Source organism: Delphinapterus leucas, chromosome 2 (assembly GCF_059928025.1).
Source record: "Delphinapterus leucas isolate spDelLeu-1000000601 "Yukka" chromosome 2, BTC_Dleu_Yukka2, whole genome shotgun sequence".
In the NCBI taxonomy this organism is placed as follows: Eukaryota; Metazoa; Chordata; class Mammalia; order Artiodactyla; family Monodontidae; genus Delphinapterus; species Delphinapterus leucas.
This window is the reverse complement of record NC_143130.1, coordinates 151,971,062-151,983,554: the sequence shown is the minus strand read 5'-3', so window position 1 is coordinate 151,983,554 and position 12,493 is coordinate 151,971,062.

The window sequence follows — 12,493 nt, the reverse complement described above, 5'->3', positions numbered from 1 at the left end:
CTGCTGGTTTCCTTGGGTCTAACTGGTCAGTGGTCAGAGGTGGGCTCTGCAGCTGTCAGTGGGTTGAGTTCCTGAACATTCCAGGGCTTGGAGGTCTGGTTATGATTCTCTGCAGCCACCAGCCCTGGGTGGGGGTTGGGGGGGAGAAACAGCAGAACAGATGGGTTAGTTCAGGGCCTTTGAGGCAGCTAGAGCGGGGCTTTGACCCTGGGGAGCTGGGTCCCTTTCTAAGGAGGTGGGACAGCTGAGGTAATTGTTCTGAGAGGGAGGCCAGAGGGAGAGGAAGATGTCCTTGGGTGCTGCCTGCCCGGGTGCCCTGGCTGTGAGAGCAGGGACGCCCTTTGAGCCCCTCCGCAGCTGCTCCCGGGAAGCCTTGGCTGCATGGCACCTTCCCCCGGCTGCTGGGAAGAGAGGCCCAAGGAAGCGCCTGCAGGGAACTGGGACTGGAAGGGTCTGGGCCTGCCCAGAAGGAACAGGGGCTCCCTGTGTGAGCGGAAAGCTTCGGAAGGGGCCGGGCTCCCGGAGGAGGCGCTCTGGGCTCTGAGTGAGCCCCGGTCGTGTCCCCTCAGATGGCTGAGGGGGCAGGACGGGGGTCAGAGGGCGCAGGGACGCCCCTGCTCACGGCCTGTGTTCCCAGCCCCCTCCCTGTCTTCGCTCCAGTGTTTTGAAAGAGGGTCATTGCAGGCTTTCCCCCTCTTTGGCCCCGCCAAGAGAAGGAAGTATTTGTGCTGATGGTGACATTTCCCAGGCAGGCCAGAGGAAGGCAGGGACCGGGACTGGCGGGCAGCCAGAACCCTCTTTGACAGGAGATATAATGACTAATCCTGACCTCTAGCCCAGGCAGAGAGCAGAGTGGCCATTCAGGGTGGCACCAACCCAGTCTGGCAAAAAAGACTGCTGTGGTGGGGAAATGAAGGGGTAAGTGGTCGCTGTAGGAAATGGGGGGGGGAGTGAGCCCCCAAGACCTCTCTTCTCCCTCAGCAACATGACCCCTCAAGTCTCCAGGTTATATTCACACTCACTGAACCCCATTTGCTTGCCTCTCTGCATCCCTATCGTTCCTATCAGTGTTATTAATATGGATGATGAGAACAAAGACGTGCACACACACACACACACACACACACACACACACACACCCCTCGCATAACGAACTAAAGCGAACCTTATGTGTTGCTCCAGGACAAGAGGGAGAACTGCCAGTAACCAGGAGCTGCCCGACAAGATGCTTTCCTTCCCCCGGGTCCTCCCAGGCTGGCTCCCCCAGCTTCTAGCCCCTGCACAACCACAGGGAGTTGAAAAGGGAGCCTCATGCTTGGAAAACCACTGGCTGCAAGGACTCTCTCATCTCTCCCCTTCACTCTCCCCTGCTTCTTTGGGGAAGATGTTTGGCAGTAGTTGGGAACCTGGAAAAAAAAGTCTCGATTCTGCTTTGTCTAAGGGATTGCAAAGATTTTATAGGTAGAATCGGGGCTGTGGGTTTTACTGACGTTGCCCTTTCATGATCATTCCCCACCGAGACCTTGGTTCTCCTCTTTCTTATCCAGGCTTCTCCCTTCCCGCACCATCCCCCCCCCCCACCACTACCCCCATCCCTCCTGCCATGCCAGATTTTGCAGGACTGGGTGGTGGTGGAAAGAAACAGTAGCACAAAAGAAAAAGAAAATAACCCCCCTGCACATTTTCACCACGTAGTTGAAGAGGCCTAAATTAGGTACTAGTAAAAAAGGAAAGAAACACAAATATGTCAGTGAGAGCATGAAAACAGAGCAATCCCAGGGCAGAGGTGGTAGGGGCAGGTGGCTGGAGAGAGGTGGGGTAGGGAGGCAGAGTCCTGGCTCACTGATGCATCTGGTCCATGTGGCATTTGGGAAAGCAGAGAGTCATGCTCTGGCAAGAAATGCTCAGATGCTTAGGGAGCCTTTGTGCCTTGGACCGGGAAAGGGAGTGTGTCCATCCTCGTTGCCCACCCCTCATGTGCCATGTTGGCCCACTCTGGGCGTCTTTCCTCCAGAGGAAAATGAACACACTTCTTGCCTGCCATGATTGGTTGCTGGGCAGGCTGGTGCTGGCTAAAACACTTGGCCGGGTATTTCCCCAGATGTGCTGGGGAAATAAAGCACACCTCGGCCCAAAGTTGCTGCTTTTCAGCCCCCAAAATTACACTCCCCCAAGGGGCCCTGGTCACCCTGGCGTGCCGTCAGGGGAGGTGTATGTGTGTCTGGGTCTCTCTGTTTGGGACCCGTGTTCATCAGCAGAGGGTGAGGCTTAGGCGTCCAGTTATTCTCACCCTCTGGGGGTTGGGGAGGAGAGAGCAGCTGACCTCAGCCTGGTTGCTTTTAAGTTTCCCAAGCACTGGCTGCCCTTGGAAGACGAGCATCCTTAACATGAACGGGAGTGAGATGATGAAGCCACCTGGGCTGGAGTATGTCACCAGCCAGAGGGACTCTGAGCCTGTGCCTCCAGATGCTGCCTTTCCACTCCTGGGACGGCGGGCAGGCAGGTGTGACTGGCAGGGCCTGATCAGAGGTGGAAAGTGACCCACGCGATGGTCTAGTCCAGTCCCCACTGGAGGAAGCAGAGATGAATTGTGGTGGGACGGGGGCCTCATGCATGGGTTGGGCGGACTCCCATGGAGACCCCAGCCAGGCTGTCTCAGCTGTGCAGCGTTTCTGGCTTGGTGCGGGTGGGCAACACGAAGGCATTTTCAGTAAATCTCCTATGGCCTCCTTTGGCCAGGTGTCCGTCAGATCCGAGTTTCACACTCCGTTAGACTCCCGTTGTCTGTATTGACAGCACCAGAAATTGGCCATTTGCTCCAGCTCCCGCTTCCTCTGCACATGTCACAGCAAGATTCCAGCTGAAGAAGCCGCACCAAGTTGGCTCTCAGGCTGAGCGCCTGGGCTGGGGGAAGGGGCGTATCTGCCCCTGGGTAGGTGTCAGCTCAGAGATGGCCTAAAGCAGCCTTCGCTTTCTCTTGGGGGCAGGCTCTTCCCTGGACAGCACGTGGCTCCCAGCAGGTGGTTCTGGAGATCTCTGTGGAGAGTCCAGGGACACGAGGCTTTCATGATGCTTGGCCGGGAGTCAGGTTTTAAAGTGCTTGAGAACCCGCAATGCATTCTGGAGCTTGATCCATCCATCCATTTGAGAGCCTGTGGGCGAGGCTCTTCTGACTGACCCGGCTTCACCAGTCTCTTTTGCTGGCAGGAGGAGGGAGGGGAGGCCCATCTGACTTGGATCCCAACCAGGCCAGACTGGCAGCACGGCCCCCAGGCAGCTGGCCTTGGACCCTGACCTCACAGCCCCGCCCCCCCCACCGGCCAAGGCTCCATGAAGGGTGGACACCGCTGGCCCAGTGGGCTGAGCCCTAAGACGGTCTCCCCTCCACCTCCACTCAAGTTTACTCTCAGGCTGTGAATCCAGTCTGCTCAGACCCCTTCCCAGCCTGATGCTGACCCACTGGACCAATCAGGAAATGGAGGCCTGGGGGAGAGACTGTCCCGTCCACATCACACAGCCCACCAGCGCGAGAGCCAGAACAAGTCCTCAGACAGGTCTGTGCCTCCCTTCCCAAATGTGTTTAGACTGAGGGCAATTTTAAAACCCGGTTTCGATAACATTCCCCTCTGAGAGCCAAAAAGTGGAACATCTCTGCCAGGAAGCCCAGAGAAATTGATTTTCTTCTCGTAGTTGCCTAAAGCCCCACTGTGTTTCTCCTCAGAGAGAGGCTGATTCTGGTGGCTTTGGTGGGCTTCCTGGGGTTCCTCTGGGTGGGCTGTGGCCCTGGGGTAGGAAGGCTGAAGGGGTCCCTCAGAAGGGGATGGCAGGAAGCTGGAGCCTCTGCAGGCTCCGGTTGAGTCAGAGCGTGAGGAACCTGGGAACGGGTCCGTTTAGCTTCCACACTGCCTGTCCCAGCCAGTGAATAGACCGAGGGTGCCTCGCAGCCTCAGGAATTTACTGTCCCCAGATTGCTTTGGGCTGTGGTTGGAAAGGGGACCCCTGGAGGAGATGTTCCAATGATCTCCAGTTGCCGAGGATCCATTTATATCTCTAGACCTGCAGATAAGATGCAAATTCGGGGTCATTTTTTGCAGGTGTGGGCACAAGAGAGGAGGCCATTTTCACGGTGTATCGCCATCATTCTGAAATGCTTTCTTGTCTCTTTCACCGTGCCCATCCCCGCCCCCCCCGCTGCCTCAACCCTTTCTAAAACTCTTAGTCATAAAAGAATGGCCAAGAGAGTTGACCTCCAGCAATAGAAATGCCTGCTAACAAGGGTCTTCCTTGTTTGCTCCCTCGAACTCCCTCCCCACCGGACCTTGGGATCCAATACCCCATTTCCTCCCACTGATGGGACAGCTTAGAGTCGTCCAGCCCTGAGCGGCTCGGGTGCTCTGACAGTGTCCAGGGCTGAGGCAGACACAGCTTTCACGAGGTTAGAGAGACGGGCTCCAAACTTAGGGAGTTGTGTGTAATGGTCTGAAGGAGAGATCTCCGTTGGCTCCTGTAAAAAGCCACCACCACAACAGACAAACAAAAGCCCCCATCCCCTGACGATTTCAGGTGATTGTCACCCCCGTAGGTGCGTGTGCTCCATTCTTCTCCTCTGCCTTCCGGGGCTGCTCCTTTCTCCTGTGCGTTAAGTTCCCACTCTTTTGTGGCTCCTGGTGTGAAAGGTGCTGTGACATTTCTGCCCTGTCTGAGGGATGTTTTGAGGTCTCTCAGTGTTTTAGTATCGGAGATGAGGCTGTGCCACGTCTCCCAGTGTCCTGAGAGGACGCGTGGGTCCTGTGACTTCCCAGAGAGCAGGTGTACTGTGAGTCTCCGGGAGGATCTCCAGGTTGGAAACAGCCCACATCTGGATTTGGATCCATTGATGAGGACTTGCCCAGAAGTGGAGTCCACTGCTTCCTTCAGAAGAGGGCTGGCTGGGAGGACTGCCCGTGAACCAGGACCCCTCCCTCTGCCCCCGCCTTCCTCCTGTCCTGACCGGCTCCTGGGAGGGGCGCCTGGGAGACATCAAGTCCTGTAGCCAAGTTGAAGTGGGCATCGAGCAGCCTCTATCTTGGGGACCCCTGGACATCCCAGCCCCTCCGTGGAGCCCTTGCACGTCCACAAAGACTGAGTCACAGGCCCTGTCCCTTACTTGCTGTGGTTGTATCCTCGTTCTGTGGTTGGTTAGCAGTGTTGATGATCTACATAGCGAATCTTTTTGTCTGCAATTTAGAGAATGTGTAAACAAATAAAAGGCTTCAAAACTCCTGGCAACTTTTGGTTATTCTCTCCCCCCCACACCCCCCTGCCACCCGCATCTTTAAAAATCAATTGCAAATGTACAGAGCCTGTGTGAGTAGAGCCCTTTCATTCTGTGGTGTCCAGTGGGACTACACATGTGAGAACATGTGTGCACGTGCGTGTGTGTGAGCACACGTGCGCCTGTGTGTCAGGCTCCAGAGAAACACTGGAGCTTACATGTTTGCAAGGAGACCCGGAAAGCAACACATTCCAGGTCCCAGTGGCTCCTGCGGATGCAATTCTGACCCCGTCAGACACAGGCTCCAGGGAAGCCACGGTCACGGCGGCTTTCGTGGGCACAGCAGGCAGCACCGCCATGAGCTTCATCTGAGGAGCCCTCTGAGACGAGGGCAGGGCATCCTGAGGAGAAGCCCCCGGAGCTTCTGGGGGAGGGGAGGCCGATGATTCAGAGATGACTCACAGCTGAGGTGGGGACGAGGTGGGGGAAGGAGGGACCTCAGGACCCATCTAGAAGCCAGCTGAGTCATTACCCCTCCTTCCATCAAAGGCAGTGAGGTGGCTGCCCAGGGTAAGGAGCAAGAGGCTTTGCAGGGGGCACATCTGCCCTGAGAGTCCCCAAGCCTGCTTAGCGACCTCCACAAAGGAACAGCCTCTGGGGGCAGGACTTCTGAACCATGTGGAAGTGGTTTCCGGAGGCTGCAAGCTGGGAGTCAGTTTCCCCCACACACATTTAAGGTAAATAAGTAAATAAAGCCTCTACCATGTGCTAGGCACTCAGGATACAGCAGAGAAGCAAGACCCCACTCCCATGGGGCTTACGAACCACACAGGTAATAATAATACGACATCTGATGGACACAGCCCAGGGGGACATCTGGGGAGCCAGACCACAATCAGGGACTTCTGGTCTCAGTCAGTGCGCTGTTAGTCAGAGTCTGCTTGTGCTTTTTTGAAGACACAGGTGGACATGGCAGCAGGGGAAGACGAGGTCTCTTTCAGTCCCTTTGCTGATTAAATGCTCCATTGTCCTTGAATAAGTCATCGTGTGCCTCCAGGCTTTCCCTTCGAAGCAGAGTGTAGGGCGGTTCTTTCTAGCAGAGGAGCTGTTGATTGTGGCTGCAGACCCGGGCTGTCGAGCAGGTGGGTGGGCCGTCTCTGCGGAGGGAGTGATGTGCCAACCCAGGGGCCAGAGCAGAAAGGCCAGGCCTTCATCCGGTGTGGTGTCAGGTGGGAGCTGGGCTGGCAATGCTGAGTTGCTCATTCCAGCAGCGGGGGGACTGAGGCTTGTGACCAAGCTCAGGCAGGAAAAGATGGTACAAACACCCATGCACAGGCCTTTCATCCGCATGGGGAGCTGTGATGTTTCTGCTTTGACCCCAGGGAACCAGCTTTGCATCCCAGTCTCAATCCACAGTTGCTGAGAGAGGGCTTCAGGGGAGGCAATGGGTCTTGGGGCCTGGGAAAGTGATCTAACACAGACCAGACACTGATGTGGCTCTAGGGGGTCGCAGGGATGGAGGAGTGAGGGGGAAACCGGAGGGACCCAAATTGTGTTCAAGCAAACTCAGAGCAGAATGGATTTCCTTTGTTCTTTCCTTGGGGAGAGGAAAAAGCATGGGGTGGGGGGACTAAGGAGTGCCCAGTGGGATAACCCCTCATGTTAGAGAGTCTAAGGGGGTGGCATTGTGACAGAGATACTGTGAGTTCCCCTCCTTGGGGGAGCAGAAAGGAGTCGGAAGGTCTCAGTCTTGTGTTATCTCCCTGGGTGACCTTTTGTAGATACAGGCATGAGTGTCTATAAAGCCATTCCCAGACTCAGGCAGGCTTGGGTAAGGAGCCAACAGATCAGGTAGGTACCCGTGCAAGCATCCGTGCGTTCTCCTGGCCTGGGTCAGAGGCCTCGGGACGTCCAACAATGCCTGACTCCAAGCAACCCCTGGGAAGGACACGATTTCATGCCAGATACAATGAAGCTGGATGTCTAGGTCATTGTACAACACTCTTTTTCCAAGTGCAGAGGCCTAGGCTTCTGGAAGGGGCCTTAGAGATGTCCAGGGGCCTCAGGGGGCAGGGGTGGATAAAAGGGTCCTAAGCCCCAAACCTGAACTCAGACGTTGACCAGCTCTGATTTCATCCATTTCATATACTTCTGTTCAGCTGCTTTGAACACACACACATACAACAGTGGGAAAACACCTTTGGGCTTCATGGCAGGAGGGGCACGAGGGGTGTCCCCTGAGGCTGCGGGAGGCCGTCGTGGGCCCGCCACCCTCTGCCTGGACACAAATGGACACAGTCTCTGCTCCCAGCTTTCCCCAAAGTGGGCCTGACAGGCAGGGGCGCTTCTCCCTTGGGTTTCTCTTCAGCAGCGCGGAGGAACATCCTTCACGACCAGGAGGTTTCACTTCCTCCTCCGCTGGGGGTCCCTGCAGCCTGCAGCTCACACTACCCTCCCTTCCCCCCGCGCCCCGCGCCTACCTCCCACCCTGGCCCGCACTGGCACTCTGTTGTCAGCTCCTCCGTCACAAGCCTCAGCCCATCCATGCTCCAGCAGGGCCAGAACAACAGTGTGTTCCCAAGACGGGTGGGTTGAGAACGTTCCCGGGCTAAACTTTAGGTAATTAGCATTGTTAATGCTCGTTCTGTGATATTACAGCTTTGAGCCTCATTAAAGTGTTCTCCAGGGGGAGGCGAGCGGAGATCCAGGTGTCAGCTCTGCCGCTCACGCCATCGCCCGCCCATCTCCGAGCCTCTGCTCAGAAGCCCGGTTCAGCCCCGTCCCTCCCGCAGCGCCCCATCCCTGTCTGCTGGCATCTGGGCCGGGCCTGCCGCTCTCAGCTGGGACTCGAGCCTCCAGCCCCCTCTCCAGCGCAGCAAGTGCTGTGCCTGCTCTCTCTCCCTTCCACCAGAAGAGAAACGTGCCCCCAGGAGGGAGCAGAACGGCTGCTATTGGTCCCTGTGGTCCCAAACCTGTTCTGAAAGAAAGGGGTCTGGCAGGAGCAGGCAACCGGAGCCTGCCCTCCGCGCCCCGGGGCTTTTTATCCAGAGCTGTTCCTTCCTTCACTTCCCCCCCCCCCCACAGAGAAAACCCAAGGCGCTGTGCCCCCCACCTGCACCACCACCTCCTGGCTCGACTGGCATCTGCTGTGGCAGCCCCTCCTCAGAAAGAAACCCGAGTCCCTCTGGCTTTAATTTCTGAGATTCCTGATTCCTGGGACGGGAGGCAGGGGATGAACTATTTGCCAAACAGAGAAACATGAAACTCTTCTCAACCCCCTTGAAACCTTGAGGAGAATAACGCCGGCCCCTCCAGGGACTAAACACAGGCTCAACCCCAAACAGAGGGAAAACACAATTCCACAGAGCCTCCCTGGGGGCTGGGGGGGCTGAGGAGGGCCTGACACAGGGCCAGTCTCTCAGTCACCTCCCCTTTCTGATCCCCTCACACCTCTGCGTGCTCTGTGTCCATGGAGACGCTCAGAGGGGTCATCTAAGCCAATTTGATTAATGCAACTTGAACATCTACTGTGGGCTGCAGCCTTGGGGGGTCACGTAGAGCTCTGTATCAACAATAGAACCTTCCCATGGGAACAGCATGCCAGCAGAGGGGGCTGGCATGTGCACAGGTGGCTATAATTCAGGATGGAATGAAGGATGTATAGTCCTGAGTGTACGCAGTGGGGGAGAACAGATTCAGAAAGCCTGGGTGCATTGGAGGAGAACGGAGACGGATGTGCAGGACTTCGACAGCAGTGATCTGGAATTTGGGAGTGGGCCTTCCAAATGGAGAGGACGATGGGAGCAAAGACCCCCTGCCACTTTATTCTAGGGACACTGGGCTGGTCCAGGACCTGTGTCTTAGGCGCTGGGACCCAGGCTGCCTCCCAGACCTAGGGCAAACTCTTCCATGGAGCCCTAGTTGCCGTCAAGACTGCACAGAGGGCCTTCTTCTGCAGATGAGAGCTGGTGTTGGAGGCTCTGAGTCCTTAACCCGCGAGAGATGAGTCTGAGGTCTTCCAGCATTTCCTGTCATTTTGTTTGAAATGTGGGCTTGGATCCTTGCAACCTTTACGCCTTCTCCCCACCCTCCATGCACCCTCCTGAAGGACAGCTCCTTATCCTATTCTCAGCTCTTTACGTCTTAGTCTCTATCCTCTCTAGGTGGTTTCTTACAATCCTCCTTTCCCACAGCTACTCAGAGCTCCTCCACCCTTCCATTCTGTCTTTGGTCAGCGTATCTGAATTGTGTTCTATCTAGAATGCCACTGTCCTCCACTCCCCACCCTCGTGCACTCATACTCTCTCCACCTACAAACACTTTTAAGGCTCAACTCAGCCCTCTCCTTGTGGAAGCTTTTCTGACTTGCCCGGGGAGCAGCCATCCTCAGAGGCTCCACCATGTTAGGTACACACCTCTCTGTAGCGCCTGGCACCCCTTGCCTCATTTTTGAGCTTTCTCGCTGGCACAGACTGTGTCTTATTCATGGTGGAATCCCTGGTCTATATTCAATGAATGAATGGATAGATGGTTGGATATGTGAGTGAGTGAATGAATGAGCAAATCAGAGGAAATAAAATAGGGTGGGGTATGGAGCACAGTCTGCCTCTCAGACATAGGTCTTTTTCCTTCTGGGGAAAGGCCCTGGCAAAATTAGCAGCAGATCTGCCCTGGGCCTTGGGACCTGTCGGGAGAAGGCGGCTCTGTTGGATGGGAAGGATTGGGTGGCTGGGCCTTAACTCATCTCTCTCGGCTGGGTGACTACAGCCCACTTAAAACCTGAATCCTTCAAGTCCCACTGCATTATTCACAGGATCTGTATTAAGTGGGCCACGCTGTGCTCCTCTTAAGGGAAATCCACTCTGCACTTAAAGAAATAATAAATTATGAAAATGATCTCTATGCTTCTCCGGGGTAAAAAGACCAGGTTTTTCCTTAAAGAGCTCATGAAGGACCGTGAAAAAATACGTTATTACATTAGTCCCTAAACAGACAACCACAAGCTAAAGCCATTGATAAAGAGCACCGAAAAGTACAAGGTTTAAAACTGGTGATTTATAATTACTCTTTGATTTTAAAGGACTAGATAAGAATCAAGGACCATCTTCCTCCAACTAGAACTGACTTTGGAGAGGAGTGGATGCAGCTTCTGGGGAGATCTTCTAGTTGTGCCTTTGTTGTTCAGTGGGTTGTGTAGGCTTCCTGGTGGAGGGGACTAGTGCCTGTGTTCTGGTGGATGAGGCTGGATCTTGTCTTTCTGGTGGGCAGGTCCACGTCTGGTGGTGTGTTTTGGGGTGTCTGTGGCCTTATTATGATATTAGGCAGCCTCTCTGCTAATGGGTGGGGTTGTGTTCCTGTCTTGCTAGTTGTTTGGCACAGGGTGTCCAGCACTGTAGCTTGCTGGTCGTTGAGTGAAGCTGGGTGCTGGTGTTGAGATGGAGATCTCTGGGAGATTTTCGCCGTTTGATATTATGTGGAGCTGGGAGTTCTCTTGTTGACCAGTGTCCTGAGGTTGGCTCTCCCACCTCAGAGGCACAGCACTGACTCCTGGCTGCAGCACCAAGAGCCTTTCATCCACACAGAAAAAGAGGAAAAGGGGAAAAAATCATAAATCTTGCCCTCAAAGTCCACCTCCTCAATTTGGGATGACTCGTTGTCTATTCATTCAGTTATTCCACAGATGCAGGTACATCAAGTTGATTGTGGAGCTTTAATCCGCTGCTTCTGAGGCTGCTGGGAGAGATTTCCCTTTCTCTTCTTTGTGTGCCTTTGTTGTGCCATAAAATCATCAGCTTTCCTCTAGTTATGCCATTTAAAAATATACACTGTAGTCCTGTATGCTTTCAATTATGTCTTGAGGCCAAAATTATTATCCCTGGGAATACAGTTCCAATTACCTAATGGAAGTCAGGAAGAAAATACATTTCAATTACAAAAGTCACTGGACTCGGGACTTCCGAGGGGTGGCACAGTGGTTAAGAATCTGCCTGCCAATGCAGGGGACACAGGTTCAAGTCCTGGTCCGGGAAGATCCCACATGCTGCAGAGCAACTATGCCCGTGCACCACAACTACTGAGCCTGCGCTCTAGGGCCCACGTGCCACAACTACTGAAGCCTACGTGCTCTAGGGCCCACGTGCTGCAACTACTGAGCCTGTGTGCTGCAACTACTGAGCCCATGTGCCTAGAGCCCATGCTCCACAACAGGAGAAGCCACCACAGTGAGAAGCCCATGCATTGCAACAAAGAGTAGCCCCTCACTTGCCACAACTAGGGAAAGCCTGCACGCAGCAATGAAGACCCAACACAGCCAAAAGAAAAAAAAGTCATTGGACGCTAACACTTGGGGGCCCATTTGTGGACTGGAGGAAGGCACCAGGAAAGCTCATTGCTGCCTCAGTGAACACTGTGAAACTTGAAATATTTGGTGGTGGGGTTTTAGAGCCTGAGAATGCTTGGAGGGAAGACTAGCACTGTCACTCACAGTGACTGTTGGCAAGCATGTTACATTACCTCTGGGAGCCTCAGTTCTCTCATCTGTAAAATGGGTATAACGACACCCACTTTGTAGAGTTGCTGTGAAGATTGAAGACAGTGGCATGTGTGTAGTGCCTGGCACATAGGGTCCTTCTCCTTTCTCCTCCTACCACCCTCTCTCCCACCATTTAATGACAGCTGTGACAAAAGCTTCCATCTAGGAGAAAAGGTGAATAAGATCTTGTCCCTTAAGAAACTTAGTCGGCACAATAGGGCCAAGGAAAGTACATGGCTGGGGAGTCAGAGAGATGTGGCTTTGCCTCTTTGTCTCTTAATGGAGATAATTACCTCTACGTTTTATCTTGCATTTGTAGGAAGATGAAATGAAATGACTCAGGTAAAGCACTTGGCCTGTACCTGGCACTCAATAGATGCCCACTAAATAGTTGTATGGTCGCATATGGTCAAGGTTACTCACAGAAATGAGGGGAATGTGGCAGAGGCCACAGAGGCGTCAGATAATGTGCCACGAGAGTTCAGGGGGAGAGGACTTCCAACTGGAGAGAAAGCTAGGAAGGCTTCAGAGAGGAGGTGGCATTTCAACTAATTGGGACATTAGGTGATGGGAGAGAGATTATTCCAGGTATGTGTGGAGACAAGAAAATGTGGCTGGCCGTCCATGCTGGCCAGTGTGGACAGGAGTTTTAGGAGCTGAGGCAGGAAAGCCTGGGGCTGCCGTCTGACCTAGAAAGCCTTCAGTGA